Raw genomic sequence first — 25198 nt, 5'->3', positions numbered from 1 at the left:
AAATTTATTTTTTTACTCTAAAAATTTGGCCATCAGTCACTCCCAGGGCACGGCTCAGTTGATTAACACAACTGAGCGCCCAAACTTGCTTTCCCTTGGCCATTTGTGTGTGTCCCAGCCCTTCATCCGTGTCAATTTTGTGCGTACGATTAGCTTCCTTGGCATGCCAAAATGTGAGGAGTGTTTGGGGGGGGGGGAGAGTAGCGCTCAGTTAGAAAAGTGAATTGAGCTTTCCTTTGTGTGCCTTGGTAGCGCCTTTGGCTTGAGTGTGAGGCCTTGAGTTCGAACCTTGGTGAGTGCATTTTGTGCATTTTTCCTTGCATAAGCATAGTGCTCCTTGCTTTTGATATGAGAAGTTCCAAGTCCAAGTTCGAATTTGGCTGCTCCCCTTTTGCTGTGTTGCGCCTTGTATTTTCCTTGTGGCAAGCCCGATAAAGTGAAAATAAGTAACCGAGCGCTATTGCTTTACTTCCTTGTAGCGCTTAGTTTGGTATTTCAACTAAGCTTCATTGCCTTGGTCCCTCCTTGGTGCACGTTGCTCTTATTAATAATGCTAATGCATTATAAAGCCTGATGAAATGCATAGTGAAATGCATGCTTTCAACGCATTTGGCATTCATTCATTAAATGAATAAGTTCATTCATATCATCCATTCTTAATTGGCAGTAATAATTAATGATTTCATGCATGCACTCATCAACGCCTTATTTAATAATGCCAATTAACAATGAATGTTTCATGCATGCTTCCATTTACTTAAAAATGTAATGTATTAACGTAATGCCAATTGCATTAGTAATTAAAGTTGCATGCTTTCATGACTTTAATTAATAATGCTTTAATGCATTAACGTTATTTGCTTTAAACATTTCATGCATGCATGCATATGATATTGATGCATGTGCCAAGGCTTCATGGTCATGGGTCACGCTTTTAAAAGCGTGGCCTAAGGTTCCAAAGCGTGCTCAACTTCAAAGTGTGCCCAAAATTCCTCTTTTCTTCTTTTTAGTTTATTTTGTGCTCTTTTTGCTTCTTTTTCTTCTTATTTCCTACAAAGTTTATAAAATCAAAAGATCAAGGAAATATACCATTAAAGCACAAAAGAATGCAATATTTTAGCATTAATTATCAATTTCTTGTATGAAAAAGCATAGAAAAATATGACGTGATGACATGTCATCACTAGCTAACGACTATAACCTGTATAGGGACTTAGCAAAAAAAAAAGATGGAGAATGTGTATATGGGATGGTAAAAGAGTTAGATTTTGGAAGGATATTTGAATTCGAGACAGATCTTAGAAGAAATATTCCTTATATTTTACATTATATCAAGCCAGAAAATTTGCGTTGTTGATGAGTGTGGTGTTTGGGTTGATTCAACATGGGTCTCGAACCTCCAATGAAAAACAGATTTCTTTAAGAGAGAGAGAGGAGTTACAAAATATTTTGGATGTGTTTTTTTATGTGCAAGTTAAAAAGATAGCATAATGTGAATTTTCTACTCAGGTGGTTCCTTTAAAACTAAATCATTTATAAAAATAAAGCATGTATTTTATTAAAGTATGGCGGGATAGTATCACTAAGATTTGAGATGCTGACATGGTTTGTGATTAATGAAGCCTTAAACACAAAGAACATGCAAATATGAGAAAAAGAAGAACAATATGTAAATCATTTATTTATTACCTAAAAATTCTCTTCAAATATATGGTGGTTATCCTTGAATTGGGCCAGTGTAAAATTGGTGGGACCTAGGATATAAAACTATAAATTAAAAATTAGATAAAACAAGAGTTTCATAGGGTTAAAATGCAGTAACTCTGCTACAGTCATGGAACCTTGTTTCAACTGTAGTAACTCAAGCTCTTTCACCGCTCTGACTGAGTTAGGAAAGTACTTCTTATAGAACTCAGATTGAAAAGCGTCCCAAGATATCACTATGTTACCCTATTGTAGCAAGCGGTGAACTCCCTGCCACCAATATTGTGCTTCTTCTATCAACTGATATGTGGCGAATTCGACATACTAATTCTCAAGCATATATTGAGCTTGTAAAGCCCTTTCCATCGCCTGAAACCAGTTGTCCACTTCTCTGGGGTTCATGGTTCCTCAAAAAATAGGTGGATTCACCTTCAAGAAAGTGGCTAAGGTAATTGGTCCATTGCTGCCATTGCCTCCATTTCCATTACCAGCTTATTGGACTAGTACCTTAATTGTGGCCTATATAATAGCAGCCATGTTCTCAAGTGCAGGCATGAGCTTTACTGGGTTATTTTTTATCATTTTGAGTCCCTCATTATCCCTCCAACCTCTTCCTCGAGCACATCTGCGTTTATGAGACGTCATTTGGTTCTTGTTCACACCAAACAATTGATATCAAGGTTATTAGTCTCAATATCTCAAGTCTAGTGCTTCAAAGTCCCAAATGCATGCTCATGAATAAGTATGCTATATTTATCAGTTAGATAATCCTAAATAGCATATACACACACCCAGAGTATGCTCAGAAGTATAGTCAATCCGTCTCTTATGCTCTATAGGAACGAACTATTTTGATATAATAATTTAACACCCTACCACATAGAGCTTTACGCTTAAGTTCATAAATCAGAGGTGGTGAGGTATTACGACCTATATATATATATATATATATATATATATATATATTATGCACAACCCAAAAGTTTACCAAAAGACAAAATATAAATCATGTTTCTCCAAGTCAACCTCTAGGAAGGACAAACTTACTGTCACATTGAAACATTCATATTTAATTAGGTCTACATAAGAGTTATCCATGCAGTACAACATTCTTATTTAATATGATTCTTTTATGAAACAGAGATGCAAGTATGAGCAATAAACAAAGAATCAATCTTAGTGATTTTGGAAATAGAGATACAGAGAGTTTAGAAAAAGAGAAGTATAGCAAGAATGGAAACATAAAACTGAATTAACTAAAATTGACAATGAGTAAAAAATGCTAACTGATTACAATGAGTATTAGACTTATATAGAGGGAGACTGTTGATAATAAAGCTAAAGGCTCCCTAAACAACTTATAACAAACTGAATAACAACTTGACAGCCAAGCCACACTATCTTGAGCTTTTTTGAACTCTAATTGCTCCTACTTTTTATCACTAGCTTTAACAGCTCCATCAATAAAATTATTCCAAAATCATTAAAATCAACAATCAACAGTTATTTCAGTTTCATAAAAGTTATAGAAACAAAAAAACTTAACAATAGAAACTGCATCAACATTTTTCTGCCCGAGTTCAGAATTAAAAAAATTAGCACCATAACACCGTCAATAACTCAGAAAAGACGGTGACCTTAACAAGTCCATCAAGAAATCAACAATTATATACTTCGTGAATCAAACAACTTTTTTGGTCTATGACATCCAAAAATTAACAATAAAATCAATTTTGTTTGCATTGAATAGCTTTAGCCAAAACAGAATTAATATTTTCCTATTTGAATTAATGACCAAAGCAGAGCAGTAATCAAAATAGAAAACGAATTTTCAGCCAGAGAATTAGTGAGCAAAATAGAAAATATACTTCCAGCCAGAGAACCAGGGACCAAAATAGATAGCATTATACCAAATCAATATTCAAATCAAAATAGAAACAAAATCAATTAAAATCACATAACAAGATACACTTGAGTTACCTAATTAGAGGTTGGGTCATAATGAGGAGACAGAGAACCAGTGATAGGGCACGATTCAAAAACAGCGACGTCCATAAGGGTAGACGACGGTGTGACAGCAGAAGCAGGAGAGGTGACAACCCACAAACGACGAGGAGAAACATCGATGGTGATGACAGCGATGACGGTTTTGCGAAGCTCCAATGGTGATAACGGCGACGGAGCTGGCAGAGACAAGGGGTAGAGGGCTCCCCTCCAGTGGCGGCGGCACTACTTCCTCTCTCCCTCGCGAGCTTCTCTCTCCCCCCTCCCCCCCTCTCTCTCTCTCTCTCTCCTCGCGTTATAACTCTCCCGACATGAAAAAAATTCTATATACATTAGTTGTGGGTAGTTTAATGTATGCTATGGTGTGCACAAGGCTGGATATAGCTCATGTTGTTGGTTGTGTTAGCCATTTTATTTCAAACCCAGGAAGAGAGCATTAGAATGCTGTAAAATAGATAATGAAATATCTTAGTGGTACTTATAGCATGAAGTTGTGTTATAGAAGTGAAAAGCCTATTCTAGTTGGTTACAATAACTCAGATATGGTAGGAGATATTGATTCTAGAAGGTCCATTTAAGGCTTCTTGATCAACTTTGCGGGTAGAGCTATGTCATAGCAATCTAGATTACAAAAATGTGTTACTTTGTCTACTATTGAGGCCGAGTTTATTACCATTACCGAAGCATGCAAGGAGATGCTTTGGATGAAGAAATTCTTGAAGGAACTCGGGTTTACTCATTAGAGATATGTGTTGTTTTATGATAGTCAAAGTGCTATACATCTTGGTAAAAACTCTACTTTTCATTCTCGATCCAAACATATTGATGTGAGGCATCATTGGATACATGATATTTTGGATGCTTGAGTTGCTGGAACTTAAAAAGGTTCATACTAATGAGAATAGTTCTAATATGATGACCAAGGCATTACCAAGGTGGAAGTTAGAAGTTTGTTGCTTAATTACCGGATTGGCGGTTACCTCCAAATAGTCATGAGGGGGAGATTTGTTGGGTTTGGGCTCCCTTCCTATGTGGAGAAAAGCCCAAATGTTGATATCCAAGTCCATGGTTCTCTTGAAGTGGCTGAGGTGAGTTAGGGTTGAAGAAGAGAGGTCTCATTTGTAAGAGAACACCAAACACTAGAGAGGAGAGAAGAGAGAAAGTTATTTTTGCACATATACAAAGTTGTCTCTGTAAATTGGTCTTTGCAGATTCATTAACCGTTGGATCGAGCTCAAATTTGGATAGTATGTTCCAGCCACTGGGTTCATCTTCAATTCAATATCTATAACTAGAGATATTGGCCACGTATAACAACTCTATTTTTTGTGGTATTTTCATCTTCTTGTTCATATTTTGTAAGCTTTGATGCTTGGGTGTTTGGCTTGTAGTATGCATGTTTTGTGCAGTAATTTGTGAATTTATTGTACTATATTTTTCATCATAGTGAAGCTATTTTCTGGTCTTGGTGGCTCGTGATTTTTACTTCTTACATTGAGGAGATTTTCTATGTTAAAAATCTTGGTGTGTTAGTCACAAAATAATTCCGTTGCAGGTATAGTTCCAAACCAACAATCAACTCGCATTAGAGTTTAATTTTGTTTGTCATAATTGCAAACCAATAAAAATACTGAGAGTATTAGATCTCGGGTTGTCTCTCAAAGAAATTGTAATGAAGTATGCATATTATCGGTTATGAGATTCATGGGGGTTTGGAGATGAGAAGACAATAATCTAAATGACAATAAAGTAAAGAAAACAAATAAAGATAACAATTACTAAAGAGGCATTCATGGCAAGGATTGAGAATCGAGGTTTTCTATCCTAGTCATTAATCATAACACAACAATTACCAAGACTTAAGCCTATTATGTTATCTCCAATATCAGGAGAAGATCAAGTAGGCCTAGATAATCCCAATCCATAAGTAGCATCAACGGAAACAAGATTAACTAACAACTCGAGATCACCATTCTAAATTGGATATTAATGACTCTAGATTGCCAAATTTCTCTTTCCAAGCCAAGAATGCTCAAACTCTACTCTAAAACTAAAAGAAATATTTTATCGAATACTTTGAAGGCATAAAATGAAAACCATATTAAATTGTAATAATAATAAAATCTAAGGCTATAAAATACAAGATAACAATAATAACAACTCAAATTAACATCAACAAACATAAAAATATCAAATTACATTAATAGGAATCAAAATTAACAAGAATTCATGAATGTAAAAAGTGGCAAAATAAAGGAAATAACAAGTAAAACTAAGAGAATTAAAGTGCTAAAACAATAAAATGCAAGGAAAGCTAAATCAAATCAAGAATCAAAACCTAAATCTAAGAGGAAATTAAACTAAAAATATCCTAATTCTAGAGAGAAGAGGGAGATTTTCTCTCTAGAAAATTACCTTAAAACATGTTCCTAAACTGCCCTAATTGCTCCCTCATTGTTCCTTCTTGAATTTTGCTTCAAATAATTCAGAAATGAGTTGGATTTGGGCTTGAGGAGGTCCAGAAATCGCCAACAACATTTTCTTTAAATGAATCACGTGCTTCATGTCATGCGTACGCATGAGGCATGCGTACGCGCAATATGGCGAAATCCCAAGTCACGCGTACGCGCAAGGCATACATACGTGCAACCGAGCGAATTTTCAAAACATCATTTCTTCATGAATTCTCCACTTTTATATGCATTTTTCTTCATTTCTTCAATCTAATCTTTGCCTTCTAAGCCTGAAATTACTCAACAAACACATCAAGGTATTGAATAGAATTAAAAGAAGTTAAATTTAGCAAATTATGGACTTAAAAATCATGTTTTCAATCTTAAGAATAATTTAGGAAAAAATCACAAAACTATGCTATTTCATTGAATAAATGTGAGATAAGTTGATAAAATTCACTCATTTCAATGCTAGATAAACTATAAAATTGTGGTTTATTGGTGCGCGAAAATGAACTCTGCAAACTTTGCACAGATGAACCAGCAAGTGCACCGAGTCGTCCAAGTAATACCTCAGGTGAGTGAGGGTCGAATCCCACGGAGATTGTTGGATTGAGCAAGCAATGGCTATCTTGTAAATCTTAGTCAGGCGGATAGAAAAGATAGTGTTTGTGAAAAACGCATAAAAACAAAATAAAGAAAGAATTACTGAATTGGTGTGAAAACAGTGATAAAAAATCGGTTGAGGCTTCGGAGATGCTTCTTCTTTCAGAATCAACTTTTCTTACTGTCTACTCCAACAATGGATGAATCATTCCATGGAAAACTGTAAGTGATTAACATCGGGGCTAGTGGTCATTAATCTCCTCTACTTCAGATCTCACGCCGGTGCTAATGGTCATCCAATCTGAACGAGGGTGAAGCTATAGCAATTCAATTCCTGGTGATCAAGACAAGGTCAGATCTTCCGGATCGGAGAATGAAGCTTTATGATTCTAGTCTATACTACAAAGGCCCTAATCGCCCCATACCTCGGCTGAACAGATGTTCCCATGTCCCTAACAAAGTCATGGATTAGCCGTCTAAGAGATGTATAATCAAGCTTGTGATTCAATGCTTTCCCGCTAGGGACTCGCAAGAACCCATGTAGAAAATGGGTCATACTCTTGTTCCACCTTGTTTCATTAGTTTGAAGAACGAAGATACATCTTAGAATGAAATCAAACATAGATTGAAATAGAAATAGTAATATTATTAATCCATGAGAATCAGCAGAGCTCCTAACCTTAACCTAGGAGGTTTAGTTGCTCATAGCTTACAGAAAATAATGGTAGTAATGTGTCTATGCTTCTCCCTTCCTGGGAGGCATAATCCTCAGGAGGAAGGAAGTTTCTTATTTATAATCAAAATAATAGACCTAAGAGATGTTACTATTAATTAAAAATTACAAAAATGTGATAAACTAAGCTAAAAGGTGCGAAAATCCACTTCCGGGCCCACTTGGTGAGTGTTTGGGCTAAGCTTTGGGTGAATCCACGTGCTTAGACTCCTCTTGGGGCGTTGGACGCTAGGCTTGCTCCCTTTTGGGCATGAAAACGCCATCTTGGTCCTTCTGGGGCGTCCAAACGCCAGGCAGGAGGTCAGATGGGCGTTCAAAGCCCGTTTTGGGCCACCATTTCCAAAGATAAGTATAAACCATTATATATTGCTGGAAAGACCTGGATGTTAGCTTTCCAATGCTGTTGAGAGCGCATCATTTGAATCTCTGTAACTCCAGATATGATTGTTTAAATGCACGATGGTCAGAATTTGATAGCATCTGCAGTCCTTTCTCTGTCTCTGAATCAGGCTTTTCCAAAACTTGCCAGAATCACCCAAAAATTATGTAAAATCATAGGAAAACCGTAAAAACTCAAAGTAGCATCCAAAAAGTAATTTTTGCTCTAAAACCTACTAAAACATAATAAAACTTAATCAAATGTACTAAAAATACTAAGGAAACAATGCCAAAAAGTGTATAAAATATCCGCTCATCAGAACACCAAACTTAAACAGTTGCTTGTCCCCAAGCAACCAAAAACAAGTAAGATTAAAAATAAGAAAAAGATACAATAAGTCTCAAAGTTTTCAATGAAGCTCAGTTCCAATTGATTAGCGGGGCTAGTAGCTCTTTACTTCTGAACAGTTTTGGCATCTCACTTTCCTTTGAAGCTCAAAAGTATTAACATCTTTAGGAACTCAGAATCCAGATGATATTATTAATTTTCTTAGTTTAGCTTTTCTTGATTCTTGAACACAGCTTCTTTTTTAGTCTGGCCGTGACCCTAAGCATTTTGTTTTCCAGTATTACCACCGGATACATAAACGCCACAGGCACTTAACTGGGTGAACACAATTGGATTGTGATTCAGCTTTGCTAGAATCCCCAGAAAGTAGTACCCAGAGTTCTTAGGCACACTCTTTTGCTTTTGGGATCACGACTTTAACTGCTCAACCTCAAGCTTTTCACTTGACACCTTCACACCACAAGTATTTAGTTAGGGGAAGCAGTTCATTTGAACTTTTTAGGCCAAGATTTTGTGTCTTTAGACCCTCCTAACCATTGATGCTCAAAGCCTTGGATCCTTGCTCTTGCCTTTTGGTTTTAAGAGCTCTTAGCTTTTTCTTCTACTTGATTTTTTTCGCTTTTTCTTTTTTTTTTTCTTTCTTTTTTTCTTTTTGCTGCTTTTTCTTGCTTTAAGAATCAATTTTTTGGATTTTTCAAATTGCCAATAATACTTCTCCTTTTTCATCATTCTTTCAAGAGCCAATACACTTAACTTCAACATCAAATATGAACTGTTAATTCATGCATTTAGAAAGTAAAAGCAAGGGCCACCACATCAAAATAGTTGGACTACTCTTATTATATAACTCGAGCTTGTGTATCTCATTATTCTTTTTCAAGAAAAATTTTGTTTCAAGCATGGTAAATGATACATAGGATATTTTATAGCTTAAGACAAAACAAAACTAGGAAAGGACAAAATACTAAACATGATCATGCACCAGAAATAGAAAACAGTGAATAAGGTAAAGGAAGGGGTAATAAAACTTAACCACCTTAGTATGGCGGCAGCTGATCTTCCATGAAGATGATTCACCTTCCTTTGGTGCTATTGATGATAGCATAAACCTAGAGCTTGCTCTGCAACACCAAACTTAAAAAGTTTGCTTGTTCCTAAGCAAAGAAAAAATGGGAGGGAAGATTGGGTGGGAGGGGTTTTTGAAACTTGAAGTTCCTTTCCCTAGCCTGGGCGTTCAATGCCAGTTTTGGGCGTTGAACGCCAGGTAAGGACCTGGCTGCTCCTGCTTGGGCGTTGGACGCCTAGCTCTCCCCTGGTCTGGCGTTCAGCGCCAGAAAGTACTCCTTGGTAGGTGTTAAATGCCCAGTTCCCTCTATTACTGGCGTTCAACGCCAGTGCAAGCTTCTTCATGGGCATTGAATGCCCAGCCTCATCCTTATCTAGCGTTCAACGCCAGCAAGGGGCTCTCTCCAGAGTGTTCTGTTTCCATCTCCAAATGTCTCTGTCTCTGTTCTATGTACTGCACATGATCACTGATGAGCGGATATTTTATACACTTTTTAGTACCATTTTCTCATTGTTTTCAGTATGTTTAGTTAAGTTTTACTAAGTTTTAGTAGATTTTAGTGCAAAAATCACTTTTTGGATGCTACTTTGAGTTTTTGTGGTTTTTCTATGATTTTAAGTGATTTTTGGGTGATTCTGCCAATTTTTGGAAAAGTCTGATTCAGAGGTTGAGAAAGGACTGCAGATGTTGCCAGATTCTGACCTCTGTGCATTCAAATGAGCATATCTGGAGCTAAAAAGGTCCAAATAGAGCATTCTCAATGGCGTTGAAAAGCTAACTCCCAGGGCTTACCAGAAATATATAATAGTCTATACTTTGCTCTGGAAATGATGGTCCAAAATAGGCATTGAACGCCCATCTGTCTGGAGTTGAACGCCTAAAAGGGAGTAGGCCTAGAGTTGGACGCCCAAAAGCGACCAAGGCTGGCATCCAATGCCCCAAGGGGAGTCTCAACACGTGGATTCACTCAAAGCTCAGCCCAAACGCTAACCAAGTGGGCCCAAGAAGTGGATTTTTGCACCAAGAGTCTAGTCTGTCTTATTTCTGTAATATCTAGTTACTAGATTAGTATATATAGAACAAGGATCACCCATGTTCAGGACCTTTTGCCATTTTTTTGAATTCACCATTGTTTCTCTATAAATCATGAGCAACTAAACCACCTAGGTTAAGGTTAGGAGCTCTGCTGATTCTCATGGAGTAATAATATTACTGTTTCTATTTCAATCTGTGTTTGATTCCATTCTAAGATGTATCTTCATTTTTCAATCTAATAAAACCGGGTGGAACAAGTGTATGACCCATTTTCTACATGGGTTCTTGCGAGTCCTTAGCAAGATAGTATTGAACCACAAGCTTGATTATATATCTCTTAGACGGCTAATCCATGACTTCGTTGGGGGCATGGGAACATCTGTTCAGCCAAGGTACGGGGCAATTAGGGCCTTTGTGGTATAAGCTAGGATCATAAAGTTTCATTCTCTGATCCGGAAGAACCGACCTTATCTGTGGCGTTTCGAGTAGGATTTTCAAGGGACTGAATTTCTAGAGCTTCACCCTCATTCAGATTGGATGACCATTAGCACCAGCGTTTGATCTAAAGCAGAGGAGATTAATAAGCACTAGCCCCGGGGTTAATCACTTACAGCTTGTCATGGAATGAATCATCCATTGTTGAAGTAGACAGTGAGAAAAGTTGATCCAGAAAGAGAAAGCATCTTCGAAGCCTTAACCGCTCTCTTATCAATAATTTAACACCAATTCAATAACTCTTTTCTTATTCTATTTTATGCGTTTTCAACCAAACAACCATCTTTTCTAATTGCCGGACTGAGATCCGCAAGATAGCCATTGCTTGCTCAATCCGACAATTTCCGTGGGATTCGACCCTCACTCACCTGAGGTATTACTTGGACGACTCGGTGCACTTGCCGGTTCATCTGTGCGAAAGTTTGCGGAGTCAATTTCGCGCACCAAGTTTTTGGCGCCGTTGTCGGGGATTGTTCTGAGATTGACAAACTACCAAACTATCTTGATGTTTAGATTAGGTACTTTTTGGGTTTAATTGTTCTTTCAATTGTGTTTCTTGTTTTCTTTTTCAAAATTTTTTCAAAACCTTTTCTTCTCCTTAGTAATCTTTTTTTTTGTTTGAGTCTTGTGTCAGTCCTTAAGTTTGAAACCTTGTCTTGGTTTTCTGTTGGTCTGTCTTTTCTTGAGTTTTTGGAAAATTGTTCTTGTTTTTCTTTTTGGTATTCGAATTGTTCTTGTTGTTTTTCTTTGTTTGGTTTAAAAATTTTAAGTTTGGTGTTTTCTTGTTAGTAAAGTTTCCATTTTTAATTTTAATTTTAAGATCTAATCTTTTCAAATCATTATCATATCTTTCCTTTAAAAAAATTTTCAAATCTTTATCATATCTTATCTTTTCAAATTTTTTTCAAATCTTTATCTTATCTTAAATCAATTTCAATTTTCAAAATAAAATCTTTTTCAAAATTCAAATTCAAAAATTTTCAAAAACAAATCTTTTCAAATCTTTTCAATTCTTATCTTATTTTGTTTAACTTATTCTTTCAAATTTTAATTTTGAAAATCTTTCTTTAACTCTCTTTTTTAAATTTTCAAAATCAAATTTTTGACTTTATTTTCAAATCTTATTGATTAGTTGGTTACTTATTTTATCTTATTCTCTTCTCTACTCTTCTTTCTCTTTCCTCTTTTTCAAAATTTTCTAATTAATTTCTCTCTTTTATTTTCAAAAATTACCATTTAATTTTCAAATCTCTTTTTTTTTGTTAATTGGTTGTCATATCTTTTCTTAATCTTTCCTTTTCTTATTTTTTTCGATTTTTAATTAAATTTTTTATTTTATTTTTCGAATTAGTTCTTATTTTATTTATTTATTTTCGATATTTGAAAAAAAAAATAATTCATCTTATTTCTCGTTTTGTTTTGGGTATCTCATTGGGAGCTCTTTATACTTTGACATAGAGACTCCCACTTTTTTTTTATCTCTTGCTTGTGCAGGAATACCAAAAATCACTATGGATCCAAATGAGGATGCACAACCTAGAAGAACTTTGGGGGCTTATATAGCTCCCACTCCTGACTTCTATGGAAGGAGCATTAGTACACCTCCTATTAGAGTAGACAATTTTGAGTTCAACCCACAATTGATCATCCTGGTGCAACAAACTTGCCAGTTTCATAGGCTTCCGAAGGAAGACCCCAACAAGTTTATATTAGATTTCTTGTAGATCTGTGACACTGTAAAAAATCATGGAGTGGATCCTGAAGTATACAGAATGATGCTCTTCCCATTTTCTTTGAGAGATCAAGAAAAGATTGGTTGGATGTCCAACCCAAGAAGAGCTTGAACACATGGAGTGAGGTAGTCAGCAAATTTCTAAACAAGTACTTTCCACCAAGAAAGCTGACTAAGCTACAGAAGGATATTCAGACTTTTAAGCAGGAAGAGAGCGAGTCTCTCTATGACGTCTGGAAAAGATACAAGTTGATGCTCGAAAAATGTCCTATTGAAATGTTCACAGAATGGGTCAAGCTGGATATCTTCTTTGACGGACTCTCTGAAAGAGCCAAGATATCCCTGGATAATTCTTGAGGTCTCTCTATACACATGAAGAAAACTCTGGAGGAGGCCAATGAACTCATTGAGATAGTGCCTAGCAACCAATACCTATACTCATCAGAGAAGACCTCGATGAAAAGGGAAGACAACTGAGTGACAATCGAATCCGCTATTCATGAACAAAATGAATCTTTAGTCTAGCGGCTGAACTTTCTTACACAATAAGTGTTGAGCCTGAAAAGTTCAGTTAACAACCCTTCTCCTCAACCTCCAAGCCTCAGAGCACTCTTGACATGGCACCTGCAGTAGCAGAACTTGTAAAGAGCTAGCAAGACTTTATGCAGGAGACCAAAGCCTCCATAAGGAATATGGAAGCCCGGTTGGACCAGGAAGAGCTGCACTTGTCTGCACAGATAAGAGAAGAGTGCCAAGCCATACAATTAAGGAGTGGAAGGACACTAAACAACAAACCCCAGAGCCATAAGAGGGAAGAAGAGGAAGAGCTGATAAAAGGTGAGCAAACTACAAGGCACCTCTAAGGGCGTTGAATGCTCAGAGAGGAATGCTACTGGCATCCAATGCCTGGAAGGGGGCAGTACTTCTGGCGTTGAATGCTAGGAAGGGGGTGGTGCACGAAATTGTGATCATCAACAATGGTGCCAAAGGACTTGGAGCTCTTAAACGTGAATCACACTTTGTCACAATTCCGCACAACTAACCAGCAAGTGCACTGGGTCGTCCAAGTAATAAACCTTACGTGAGTAAGGGTCGATCCCACGGAGACTGTCGGCTTGAAGCAAGCTATGGTCACCTTGTAAATCTCAGTCAGGCGAATTCAGATGGTGATGGAGAATTGATAATTAAAAGATAAATAAAACATAAAATAAAGATAGAGATACTTATGTAATTCTTTGGTTGGAATTTCAAATAAGCGTATGAAGATGCTTTGTTCCTCCTGAACCTCTGCTTTCCTATTGCCTTCTTCCAATCATTCATACTCCCTTCCATGGCAAGCTTTATGTTGGGCATCACCGTTGTCAATGGCTACTTCCCGTCCTCTCAGTGAAAACGTTCCAAATGCGCTGTCACCGCACAGCTAATCATCTGTCAGTTCTCGATCATGTTAGAATAGGATCTATTGATCCTTTTGCGTCTGTCACACGCCCAACAATCGCGAGTTTGAAGCTCGTCACAGTCATCCCTTCCCAGATCCTACTCAGAATACCACAGACAAGGTTTAGACATTTTGGATCTCAGGAATGGCCGCCAATAATTCTAGCCTATACCACGAAGGTTCTAATCTTAGATTAGAAACCCAAGGGATACACATTCAGCAAGCTTGTTTTCATGTAGAACGGAAGTGGTTGTAAGTCACACGTTCATAGGTGAGAATGATGATGAGTGTCACATAATCATCACATTCATCATGTTCTTGGGTGTGAATGAATATCTTGGAGAAGAAATAGATTTGAGTTGAATAGGAAAACAATAGTACTTGTATTAATTCATGAAGAACAGCAGAGCTCCACACCTTAATCTATGGTGTGTAGAAACTCCACCGTTAAAAATACAAAAGTGATAATGGTGTAAGCATGGCCGAATGGCCAACCTCCAAGGTCTAGGGACTAAACGTCCAAAGATCTCCCTAAATACAATAGCAAAAGGTCCTATTTATAGAGAACTAGTAGCCTAGGATTTACAGAAATCAGTAATTAATGCAGAAATCTTCTTCCGGGCCCACTTGGTGTGTGCTTGGGTTGAGCATTGAAGCTTCCATGTGTAGAGACTTTTCTTGGAGTTAAACGCCAGCTTTTGTACCAGCTTGGGTGTTTAACTCCAACTTTTGTGCCAGCTCCGGTGTTAAACGCTGGAATTCTTGAGCTGACTTGGAACATCTGTTTGGGCCATCAAATCTCGGGCAAAGTATAGACTATTATATATTGCTGGAAAGCCCAGGATGTTTACTTTCCAACGCAATTGAGAGCGCGCCAATTGGGCTTCTGTAGCTCCAGAAAATTCACTTCGAGTGAAGGGAGGTGAGAATCCAACAGCATCTGCAGTCCTTTTTCAGCCTCTGAATCAGATTTTTGCTCAGGTCCCTCAATTTCAGCCAGAAAATACCTGAAATCACAGAAAAACACACAAACTCATAGTAAAGTCCAGAAGAGTGATTTTTATTTAAAAACTAATAAAAATATAATAAAAACTAATTAAAATATACTAAAAACATACTAAAAACAATGCCAAAAAGTGTATAAATTATCCGCTCATCACAACACCAAACCTAAATTGTTGCTTGTCCCCAAGCAACTGAAAATCAAATAGGATAAAAAGAAGAGAATATACAATGAATTCCAAAAACATCTATGAAGATCAGTATTAATTAGATGAGCGGGGCTTTTAGCTTTTTGCCTCTGAACAGTTTTGGCATCTCACTTTATCCTTTGAAGTTCTGAATGATTGGCTTCTATAGGAACTCAGAATCCAGATAGTGTTATTGATTCTCCTAGTTAAGTATGTTGATTCTTGAACACAGCTACTTTATGAGTCTTGGCCGTGACCCTAAGCATTTTGTTTTCCAGTATTACCACCGGATACATAAATGCCACAGACACATAACTGGGTGAACCTTTTCAGATTGTGACTCAGCTTTGCTAGAGTCCCCAATTAGAGGTGTCCAGAGCTCTTAAGCACACTCTTTTTGCTTTTGGACCACGACTTTAACTGCTCAGTCTCAAGTTTTCACTTGACACCTTCACGCCACAAGCACATGGTTAGAGACAGCTTGGTTTAGCCGCTTAGGCCAGGATTTTATTCCTGTGGGCCCTCCTATCCACTAATGCTCAAAGCCTTGAATCCTTTTTATCACCCTTGCCTTTTGGTTTAAAGGGGTATTGGCTTTTTCTGCTTGCTTTTCTTTTTTTCTTTCTTCTTTATTTTCTCTCCCTTTTTTTTTCGCAAGCTTTCTATTCACTACTTTTTCTTGCTTCAAGAATCAATTTTATGATTTTTCAGATCATCAGATAACATTTCTCCTTTTCCCATCATTCTTTCAAGAGCCAACAATTTTAACATTCATAAACAATCAAATTCAAAAATATGCACTGTTCAAGCATTCATTCAGAAAAACAATAGTATTGCCACCACATCAAAATAATTAAACAGTTTTAAAATTTGAAATTCATGCACTTCTTTTTCTTTTTCAATTAAAAACATTTTTCATTTAAGAAAGGTGATGGATTCATTTTCATAGCTTTAAGGCATAGACACTTAGACACTAATGATCATGTAATAAAGACACAAACATAAATAAACATAAAGCACAATTTTTGAAAAACAGAAAATAAAGAACAAGGAAATTAAAGAACGGGTCCACCTTAGTGATGGCGGCTTGTTCTTCCTCTTGAAGATCTTATGGAGTGCTTGAGCTCCTCAATGTCTCTTCCTTGCCTTTGTTGCTCCTCTCTCATGGTTCTTTGGTCTTCTCTAATTTCATGGAGGAGGATGGAATGCTCTTGGTGCTCCACCCTTAGTTGTCCCATGTTGGAACTTAATTCTCCCAGAGAGGTTTTGATTTGCTCCCAATAGTTTTGTGGAGGAAAATGCATCCCTTGAGGCATCTCAGGGATTTCATGATGAGGAGTTTCCTCATGCTCTTGTCCATGAGTGGGATCTCTTGTTTGCTCCATTCTTTTCTTAGTGATGGGCTTGTCCTCATCAAAGAGGATGTCTTCCTCTATGTCAATTCCAGCTGAATTGCAGAGGTGACAAATGAGATGAAGGAAGGCTAACCTTGCCACAGTAGAGTTCTTGGGATATAACCTCATGAACTTCTACTTCCTCTCTAATCATGATGCTATGAATCATGATAGCCCGGTCTATAGTAACTTCAGATCGGTTGCTAGTAGGAATGATTGAGCGTTGGATGAACTCCAACCATCCCCTAGCCACGGGCTTGAAGTCATGCCTTCTTAGTTGAACCGGCTTCCCTCTTGAATCTCTCTTCCATTGAGCGCCCTCTTCACAGATGTCCATGAGGACTTGGTCCAATCTTTGATCAAAGTTGACCCTTCTAGTGTATGGGTGTACATCTCCTTGCATCATAGGTAAATTGAATGCCAACCTTACATTTTCCGGACTAAAGTCTAAGTATTTCCCTCAGACCATTGCAAGCCAATTCTTAGGGTCTGGATTCACACTTTGATCATGGTTCTTGGTGATCCATGCATTGGCATAGAACTCTTGAACCATTAAGATTCCGACTTGTTGAATGGGGTTGGTGAGAACTTCCTAACCTCTTCTTCAGATCTCATGTCGGATCTCCTGATATTCCCTCTTTTTGAGCTTAAAAGGGACCTCGGGGATCACCTTCTTCTTGGCCACAACTTCGTAGAAGTAGTCTTGATGCACCCTTGAGAGGAATCTCTCCATCTCTCATGACTCAGAGGTGGAAGCTTTTGCCTTCCCTTTCCTCTTTCTAGAGGTTTCTCCGGCCTTTGGTGCCTTTAATGGTTATGGAAAAACAAAAAAAAGCTTTAGCTTTTACCACACCAAACTGAGAAGGTTGCTCGTCCTCGAGCAAAAGAAGGAAGAAGATAGTAGAAGAAGAAGAAATAGAGGAGATGGAGGGGGCTTTGTGTTTCGGCCAAGGGGGATGGGTAGTGTGTATGTTGTGTGAAAATGAAGGAGTGAAGATGGGTTTATATAGGAGTGAAGAGGGGGGTATGGTTCGGCCATTATGGGTGGGTTTGGGTGGAAAAGTGGTTTGAATTTGAATGGTAAGGTAGGTGGGGTTTTATGAAGGATGGATGTGAGTGGTAAAGAGAATGGTGGAATTTGATAGGTGAGGGTTTTTTTTTTGGGGGGAAGAGGTATTGAGGTGATTCGTGAATGGGTGAAGAAGAGAGAGAGAGGTGGGGTAGGTGGGGATCCTGTGGGGTCCACAGATCCTGATGTGTCAAGGATTTCTCATCCCTGCACCAAGTGGCGTGCAAAAATACCCCTTTCTGCCAATCCTGGTGTTAAACGCCAGGTTGCTGCCCATTTCTGGCGTTTAACGCCAGCTTCTTGCCCATTCCTGGCGTTAAACGCCAGTCTGGTGCCCATTTCTGGCGTTAAATGCCCAGAATGGTGCCAGACTGGGTGTTTAACGCCCATTCTGCTACCCTTACTGGCGTTTAAACGCCAGTAAGTTTCTCCTCTAGGGTGTTCTGTTTTTCATTATATTTTTCCTTCTGTTTTTGCTTTTTTAATTGTTTTTGTGACTTCACATGATCATCAACCTACAGAAAACATAAAATAACAAAAGAAAAATAGAAATTTAACATAGATAATTAAAGATTGGGTTGCCTCCCAACAAGCGCTTCTTTAATGTCAATAGCTTGACAGTGGATCTCATGGAGCCTCACAGATGTTCAGAGCAATGTTGGAACCTCCCAACACCAAACTTAGAGTTTGAATGTGGGGGTTCAACACCAAACTTAAAGTTTGGTTGTGGCCTCCCAACACCAAACTTATAGTTTGACTGTGGGGGCTCTGTTTGTCTCTGTATTGAGAGAAGCTCTTCATGCTTCCTCTCTATGGTTACAGAGGGATATCCTTGAGCTTTAAACACAAGGGAGTCTTCATTCACTTGAATGATCAATTCTCCTCTGTCAACATCAATTACAGCTTTTGCTGTGGCTAGGAAGGGTCTGCCAAGGATGATGGATTCATCCACACACTTCCCAGTCTCTAGGATTATGAAATCAGCAGGGATGTAGTGGTCTTCAACCTTTACCAAGACATCCTCTACAAGTCCATAAGCTTGTTTCTTTGAATTGTCTACCATCTCTAGTGAGATTCTTGCAGCTTGTACCTCAATGATCCCTAGCTTCTCCATTACAGAGAGAGGCATGAGGTTTATGCTTGACCCTAGGTCACACAGAGCCTTCTCAAAGGTCATGGTGCCTATGGTACAAGGTATTGAGAACTTTCCAGGATCTTGTCTCTTCAGAGGTAATCTCTACCTAGTCAAGTCATCCAGTTCTTTGATGAGCAATGGAGGTTCATCCTCCCAAGTCTCATTACCAAACAACTTGGCATTTAGCTTCATGATTGCTCCAAGGTACTTAGCAACTTTCTCTTCAGTAACATCTTCATCTTCTTCAGAGGAAGAATACTTATCAGAGCTCATGAATGGCAGAAGTAAATTCAATGGAATCTCTATGGTCTCTGTGTGAGCCTCAGATTCCCATGGTTCCTCATCAGGGAACTCCATGGAGGTCAGTGGACGTCCATTGAGGTCTTCCTCAGTGGAGATCACTGCCTCTTCCTCCTCTCCAGGTTCGGCCATGTGAGACGTGTTTATGGCCTTGCACTCTCTCTTTGGATTCTCTTCTGTATTGCTTGGGAGAGTACTAGGAGGGAGTTCAGTAATTTTCTTACTCAGCTGACCCACTTGTTCCTCTAAATTTCTAATGGAGGACCTTGTTTCAGTCATAAAACTTTGAGTGGTTTTGATTAGATCAGAGACAATGGTTGCTAAGTCAGAGTGGCTTTGCTTAGAATTCTCTGTCTATTGCTGAGAAGATGATGGAAAAGGCTTGCTATTGCTAAACCTGTTTCTTCCACTATTATTATTGTTGAAACCTTGTTGAGGTCTCTATTGATCCTTCCATGAGAGATTTGGATGATTTCTCCATGAAGGATTATAGGTGCTTCCATAGGGTTCTTCCATGTAATTCACCTCTTCCATTGCTGGGTTCTCAGGATCATAAGCTTCTTCTTCAGAGGAAGCTTCCTTAGTACTGCCTATTGCTGCTTGCATTCCAGACAGACTCTGAGAAATCATATTGACTTGTTGGGTCAATATTTTATTATAAGCCAATATGGCATTCAGAGTATCAATCTCAAGAACTTCCTTCTTCTGAGTTGTCCCATTATTCACAGGGTTCCTTTCAAAAGTGTACATGAATTGGTTATTTGCAACCAATTCAATGAGTTTCTGAGCTTCTGCAGGCGTCTTCTTCAGATGAAGAGATCCTCCAACAGAGCTATCCAATGACATCTTGGATAGTTCAGACAGACCATCATAGAAAATACCTATGATGCTCCATTCAGAAAGCATGTCAGAAGGACACCTTCTGATCAATTGCTTGTATCTTTCCCAAGCTTCATAGTGGGATTCTCCTTCCTTCTGTCTGAAGGTTTGGACTTCTACTCTAAGCTTGCTCAATTTTTGAGGTGGAAAGAACTTTGCTAAGAAGGCATTGACTAGCTTTTTCCAGGAGTTCAGACTTTCTTTGGGTTGTGAATCCAACCATGTTCTAGCTCTGTCTCTTATAGCAAAAGGGAAGAGCATAAGTCTGTAGACTTCAGGGTCAACCCCATTGGTCTTGACAGTGTCACAGATTTGCAAGAATTTAGCTAAGAACTGATGAGGATCTTCCAATGGAAGTCCATGAAACTTGCAATTCTGTTGCATTAGAGAAACTAATTGAGGCTTAAGCTCAAAGTTGTTTGCTCCAATGGCAGGGATTGAGATGCTTCTCCCATAGAAGTCGGGAGTAGGTGCAGTAAAGTCACCAAGCACCTTCCTTGCATTATTGGCATTGTTATTTTCGGCTGCCATGGTTTTTTCTTCCTTGAAAAGCTCTGTTAGGCCCTCTAGAGAGAATTGTGCTTTAACTTCTCTTAGCTTTCTCTTCAAGGTCCTTTCAGGTTCAGGATCAGCTTGAACAAGTATGCCTTTATCTTTGTTCTTGCTCATATGAAAGAGAAGAGAACAAGAAAGTAGGGAATCCTCTATGTCACAGTATAGAGATTCCTTGAGGTGTCAGAGGAAAAGAGGAATAGAAGGAGGAGGTAGATAGAAGATAATTCGAACTTATCAACAGGGATAGAGTTTGAATTGCACCTTGAGGAGGAGTGTTAGTCCCTTAAATAATAGGATGTGAGAAGAGGGGAAGAATTTTCGAAAATAAATTAAAAAGATTTTGAAATAATTAAAAGAAATTTGAAAATTTGATTGAGATTTTCGAAAATTAAGATTAGGAAAGAAATTAAGTGATTTTTGAAAAAGATTTTAAAATTAGAAATTAAAAAGATATGATTGAGAGTTAATTTTGAAAAAGATGTGATTGAAAAGATATGATTGAGAAGATATGATTGAAAATCAATTTTAAAAATTAAAGTTGATTACTTGACTAACAAGAAATTAAAAGATATGATTCTAAAATTTAAAATTTGATCCTTTCTTAATAGGCAAGTAACAACCTGAAAATTTTGAAGTAAATCATTAATTATAGCAAGGATTTTCGAAAATAATAAAAAATGGAAAGAAATTGATTTTGAAGAGATATGATTGAAAAGATTTGATTTGAAAAAGATTTGATTTTGAAAAGTTATGAAAATTTGAAAAAGATTTGAATTAAAAACAAAATCTTCCCTCTAGTGTCCTTCTGGCGTTAAACGCCCAGAATGGCATTCATTCTGGCGTTTAACGCCCAAAGTGCTACCTTTTTGGGCGTTAAACGCCCAGCCAGGTACCCTGGCTGGCGTTTAAATGCCAGTTTTCCTTCTTCACTGGGTGTTTTGAATGCCTAGCTTTTTCTGTTTGATTCCTTTGCTGAATGTTCTGAATCTTCAATTCTCTGTATTATTAGCTTGAAAAGACACAATTTTGAAAATACTTTTGAATTTTTAATGATGAGAAACAATAAAAATGCAACTAAGATTAAATAAACAATGCATGCAAGACACCAAACTTAAGAATTGACACTAAGATACATAAAATATTTTTTATTTTTATGATTTTAAAATTTTTTTTGTGATTTTTCGAAAATTATATAGAAAAGAGAATAAAGAGATTCAAAACTTTTTAATAAGAATTCCAGGAATCATGCAATGTTATTCTAAAGCTTCAGTCCAAAAAGGATTAGACATGGTTAGTCAAGCTTCAACAGGACATTACATTCAACAGCTAAATTGATGAGAATCAATCAGCTTTTGTGATGATAAGAACATCACCTTGAAACTCTAGAATTCATTCTTAAAAATTCTGAAAAATAAAAAGAAAAGTACCTAATCTAAGCAACAAGTTGAACCGTCAGTTGTCCAAACTCGAACAATCCCCAGCAACGGCGCTAAAAACTTGGTGCACGAAATTGTGATCATCAACAATGGCGCCAAAGGACTTGGAGCTCTTAAACGTGAATCACACTTTGTCACAATTCCACACAACTAACCAGCAAGTGCACTGGGTCGTCCAAGCAATAAACCTTACGTGAGTAAGGGTCGATCCCACGGAGACTGTCGGCTTGAAGCAAGCTATGGTCACCTTGTAAATCTCAGTCAGGCGAATTCAGATGGTGATGGAGAATTGATAATTAAAAGATAAATAAAACATAAAATAAAGATAGAGATACTTATGTAATTCTTTGGTTGGAATTTCAGATAAGCGTATGAAGATGCTTTGTTCCTCCTGAACCTCTGCTTTCCTATTGCCTTCTTCCAATCATTCATACTCCTTTCCATGGCAAGCTTTATGTTGGGCATCACCGTTGTCAATGGCTACTTCCGTCCTCTCAGTGAAAACGTTCCGAATGCGCTGTCACCGTACGGCTAATCATCTGTCGGTTCTCGATCATGTTGGAATAGGATCCATTGATCTTTTTGCGTCTGTCACACGCCCAACAATCGCGAGTTTGAAGCTCGTCACAGTCATCCCTTCCCAGATCCTACTCAGAATACCACAGACAAGGTTTAGACGTTCCGGATCTCAGGAATGGCCGCCAATAATTCTAGCCTATACCACGAAGGTTCTAATCTTAGATTAGAAACCCAAGGGATACAAATTCAAGCTTGTTTTCATGTAGAACAGAAGTAGTTGTCAGTCACGCGTTCATAGGTGAGAATGGTGATAAGTGTCACATAATCATCACATTCATCATGTTCTTGGGTGTGAATGAATATCTTGGAGAAGAAATAGACTTGAGTTGAATAGAAAAACAATAGTACTTGTGTTAATTCATGAAGAACAACAGAGCTCCACACCTTAATCTATGGTGTGTAGAAACTCCACCGTTGAAAATACAAAAGTGATAATGGTGTAAGCACGGACGAATGGCTAGCCTCCAAGGTCTAGGGACTAAACGTCCAAAGATCTCCCTAAATACAATAGCAAAAGGTCCTATTTATAGAGAACTAGTAGCCTAGGATTTACAGAAATCAGTAATTAATGCAGAAATCTTCTTCCGGGCCCACTTGGTGTGTGCTTGGGCTAAGCATTGAAGCTTCCATGTGTAGAAACTTTTCTTGGAGTTAAACGCCAGCTTTTATGCCAGTTTGGGCGTTTAACTCCAGCTTTTGTGCTAGTTCTGGCGTTAAACGCCAGAATTCTTGAGATGACTTGGAACGTCTGTTTGGGCCATCAAATCTCGGGCAAAGTATAAACTATTATAAATTGCTGGAAAGCCTAGGATGTTTAATTTCCAACTCAATTAAGAGCACGCCAATTGGGCTTCTGTAGCTCCAGAAAATCTATTTCGAGTGCAGGGAGGTCAGAATCCAACAGCATCTGCAGTCCTTTTTCAGCCTCTGAATCAGATTTTTGCTCAGGTCCCTCAATTTCAGCCAGAAAATACCTGAAATCACAGAAAAAGATAAAAACTCATAGTAAAGTCTAGAAGAATGATTTTTATTTAAAAACTAATAAAGATATAATAAAACTAATTAAAATATACTAAAAGCATACTAAAAACAATGCCAAAAAGCGTATAAATTATCCGCTCATCAGGGGGCAGCAAGGGCGTTGAACGCCCAAGCAGGGGTGATCAGACACCTGCAAGTGCTGATAATACCCCCTTCCAGTACTATAGGCACTCGACCTACATCAACTAAGGTTGATGAGTACAGGACCAAGATGCTATTTTCCGGAAGCTCCGTCAAGCAGAAAAAGATACACAGTTTGCCCGCTTTGTAGATTATCTCAAGACACTAGAGATCAAGATCCCTTTTGCAGAAGCTCTTGAACAGATACCTTCTTATGCTAAGTTCATGAAAGACATATTAAGTCACAAGAAGGATTGGAGAGAGGTAAAAATAGTCCTCCTCACTGAAGAATGCAGTATAGTAATATAGAAGAGCTTACCAGAGAAGCTTCAGCATCCTAGGAGCTTTATGATACCCTGCACCCTAAGGGACGCCTACACAAGGACAGCCCTATATGATCTGGGAGCAAGCATTAACCTGATGCCTGCATCATTAATAAAGAAGCTCTGCTTGACTCGAGAAGTCAAGCCAACCAGCATATGCCTTCAGTTGGCTGATGGCTCTATTAAGTCTCGACTAGGTGTAGTGGAAGACATGATTGTTAGGGTTGGACCCTTTGCTTTCCCCACAGACTTTTTGGTGCTAGAAATGGACGAGCACAAGAGTGTATCCCTCATTTTAGGAAGACCCTTCCTAGCTACAGGTCAAACCCTCATTGACGTTCAAAAAGGGGAAGTAACCCTAAAAGTCAATGAGGATGAATTCGTGCTGAATGTTGCCAAAGCTATGCAGCACCCAGACACCCCATAGGAATGCATGAGCATTGATATCATTGATTCCCTGGTGGAAGAAGTGAACATAGTTGAGAGACTCGAAGAAGAGCTGAACGACATCTTTTATGATGCCAAGCCTGATTTGGAGGAACCAGAAGTAATGGAGGAGACTTTAAAAGCTCCTAAAGAGGAGGATAGACCTCCCAAACTCGAGCTCAAACTGTTACCACCATCCTTGAAATATGTATTTCTAGGAGATGGGGACACTTACCCTGTGATTATAAGCTCTGCTCTAGAGCCACAGGAAGAAAAAACACTAATCCAAGTGCTGAAGACACACAAGACAGCTCTTGGGTGGACCATAAATGGCCCTAAGGGGATTAGTCCAACCCGATGCATGCACAAGATCCGGCTAGAGGATGACACCAAACCTGTGGTGCAACCACAAAGGTGACTAAATCCAGCCATGAAGGAAGTAGTGCAAAAAGAAGTCACAAAACTCTGGGAGGCTGGGATTATCTATCCTATTTCTGACAGTCCATGGGTGAGCCATGTTCAAATTGTACCCAAGAAGGGAGGAATGACAGTGGTTCACAATGAAAAAATGAACCGATTCCCACAAGAACAGTTACAGGGTGGCGTATGTGCATTGACTATAGGAGACTTAACAATCCCACAAGAAATGATCATTTTTCTTTACCGTTCATAGATCATATGCTGGAGAGACTGGCAGGGCATGCATTCTACTGCTTCCTAGCTGGCTATTCAGGATATAATCAAATTACAGTAGACCC

This window comes from Arachis ipaensis, chromosome B9 (assembly GCF_059453495.1).
Source record: "Arachis ipaensis isolate K30076 ecotype BB chromosome B9, ASM5945349v1, whole genome shotgun sequence".
In the NCBI taxonomy this organism is placed as follows: domain Eukaryota; kingdom Viridiplantae; phylum Streptophyta; class Magnoliopsida; order Fabales; family Fabaceae; genus Arachis; species Arachis ipaensis.
Note: the sequence above shows the minus strand (reverse complement) of the source record.